This window comes from Limulus polyphemus, unplaced genomic scaffold (genome assembly GCF_000517525.1).
Source record: "Limulus polyphemus unplaced genomic scaffold, Limulus_polyphemus-2.1.2 Scaffold3644, whole genome shotgun sequence".
In the NCBI taxonomy this organism is placed as follows: domain Eukaryota; kingdom Metazoa; phylum Arthropoda; class Merostomata; order Xiphosura; family Limulidae; genus Limulus; species Limulus polyphemus.
The window spans coordinates 94,346-97,301 of NW_013669254.1; positions in this window are offsets into that span (position 1 = coordinate 94,346).

Sequence of the window (2,956 nt, forward strand, 5' to 3'; positions counted from 1 at the left end):
ATCTAATTCACTTTTAAATTTACTAATGTTTTCCATTTGTACTTCTTGTTTCCTTTCTTGTTCATTTTTTCGTTCTTCTTGTTTCTTTTGCTGCTCTTGTATTGTGGCCATCAAGTCTGCTAAGTTGTAGTTTAATTTTCCGCCTCTCGTTTCCATTTTTTTTTTCGTTCCACTTCTGACAACAATTTGTTACGTCTCCGTTTGTTAATTAACTTTCCGTAACTTCGTTCCGACGAAACTTTAGCGGCACAAGTTCTTTACTTAATAAAACTGGTTTATTCTTTCCGAATACAACTTTACGATACACTTATTTTCAACAATCGTGCTAAAACAAACGCTATATCAACGAACGTCAATAATACTTCTGACTGCAGATCAATTACTCACTATCTTCACACACACATTACATTATCCTGTCACGTTGTCACCCTCTTTTATATACCCGACTACCCTATATCTAGTAAATACTAGAGCATTCGCCAAGGTACAGGATAGTTCTAGAAACGTGGCATCACAGTAGTCATGTGACTCGCTGACGCAACAATATATATACACACAGACACACAAGTAAAAAACTAAAATAAAATACAATTAAATCTAAGTATAGTAATAATGATGTACAGTGACGTGGAATAGCAGTGAATATGGGGTGACTTATTTCGCCTTTCCAAATCTAAATAAGTGAGTATCACCCTATAGCGCACATGCTGTTGTCGACAATGCATCTCAGGCTATTGTCACTGCTTTAGATTTTATATCTTTCTTTGCTGAAGTGACCAGAGGCAGTGCCCAAGCCTCCAAGCATTCTGAGAATATGCTAACTTGTTCTGTGAAGATGTCTATTCTTGGAATGAGTGGTCTCCAGATAGCATAATGTCTGAGCTTGAGTTTGGATAATTTGGCCTTAAACTCCATTAAACACTTGATTGAGTTGCAAATTGGGAATGAGAGAAGTCATTTCAAGCTCGAACCTAGCCAATGATTATCCACCCACCCACATATCTTGGTGCTGTGATGCAACATACTGGTACTCAGTAAATGGTTTTTATTTCACAGCTTATGTCAATAATGCCTCCACCTGGACATTAATTTGGAAGAGATGAGCAAAGAATTTGCTTTGATTTTGGAGAAATGAGTCACTTTTGAATGAACTGCTCATACTTTGCTGAAAAGTGAGGTAGACAAGGCTATCAGCTTCAAATAATGGATCAGAAGGTGCAGGAGAGTCAACAACACCGCCACTACATCTTCTAGAAATTAATGGAGCCCAAATAAGGTCTAGCTACTGATATCTGGGAATACAAGTGGCTTGTTGGTAGGAATGGAATCTCCATGGATTCTATTAAGATAGCAGTTGTGAGAGACTGTCCTCAACCCGTGAGAAAGTGAGAAGTTTGAAGTTTCCTCACTTTTCTTTCTTACTACCAATGGTATTTGGCAAATACTTCAATATTACTACACCATTGCTAGATGTCACTTACAGGTTAGAACTATTTCAGATGAAGTTAGGAATGTGAGCAAGCATCCCAGTCCCTGAAGTATGTTTTATTAAAAGCAAAAGTGCTGGCATATCCATGAAAAGACTGCGAATTTTTGTTAAATACTGATGCCATTTATAATGTAATTGTAGCAATGTTATCACAGTTGTAGAATGGAGCATAGTGTGTTATCGTGTTTGCTAGTTGCACAGTCATGGCTCTGGAATGCAGATAGTGTATAAAGAAGAAAGAACTGCTTGTAATTTTAGTCTCCATAAAACACTATCAAAACATCCTTGTTTATAGAAAGCTCATTATTTGAGTGTACTATACATCCCTGAAAGGGTTGACTGGAATGAAAGATTACACAATAGAAAGCAGTAGTACAGGAATGTGATATAGTCATACAACATCATTAGGGTCTGCAACACAGAAAGTTTGATGAATTGTCTCTAATACGTTAATGCCTGTATGTTTGAAGAATACTTGGATACCATATGACATCAAGTCATACAATAGAAGATAACGCTCATGAATGGATGCTATGATTAACACAAGGGATTTCTGAGAACAGTTGAAGGACCTAGACCAAGGTAAAGTCTGACTGGCTCAAATTAAGGAATAAAGCACAAATGCATATAACTTACGATACTTATACGAGTGCAAGAAGGTATGCTGTACTGTTTTTATCAACCACTGAGCCACAGTTCCCAGCCTGTGTTGCATCTAATGGTTGCAGCTAGCTTTGAGGCATGAAAGATTGGAGTTCTCCATGGTATTAGGCATAATTATAATAATATTCAATGGCATTTCTACTGGCTGTACTCGAGTTAAGACAACTTGCACTAGTGTCAGCACTATACTGCGTGTGCCACCAGAGAAAAAGCATAGAATTTTCGGTTGTCCTCTATAGAGAATAGTTCTGGATGTAGGTGGCTCATTCCTAGAGGTGGGACAACATAATCTGAATATACACACGGCCATCAACTATTTTGATAAGGAGCTGAGGTTATCCATTTGTCTATATGTCAACAAAGTCCATGACTGATGAACAAGTGGGACATTTAATAGCTCAATTTAGAGCTTCTGAATAAATTCATATGTATCAGGGAGCTAATTTCGACAGCCAATTGTGCTTTGTTGTGTAAAGTGTTAGGTGTGTTGTAGAAATACAACTTCCTTTATTTCCCCTGATCTAATGGTTTAGTAAAATGGATAATACAGACTTTCAAGTGTGTGTTTTTAGGTTTGTTAAATCTGACTGAACTAGGATGAACACTTACCACATGCCACAATGGCATACTATGCAAGTAAGAAGAGATCAACAAGTTGTTAGCCAAACATGCTCATATTCAGGTGGGAAGTCCTACTCCATGCATACTTGATATATAAGTCTTCTCCAAAATGGGATGTCCCACAATGTCTACAAAAATGTGGAGTGACTAAGACTTGTATTAAATATGCATGAGTATGTGTAT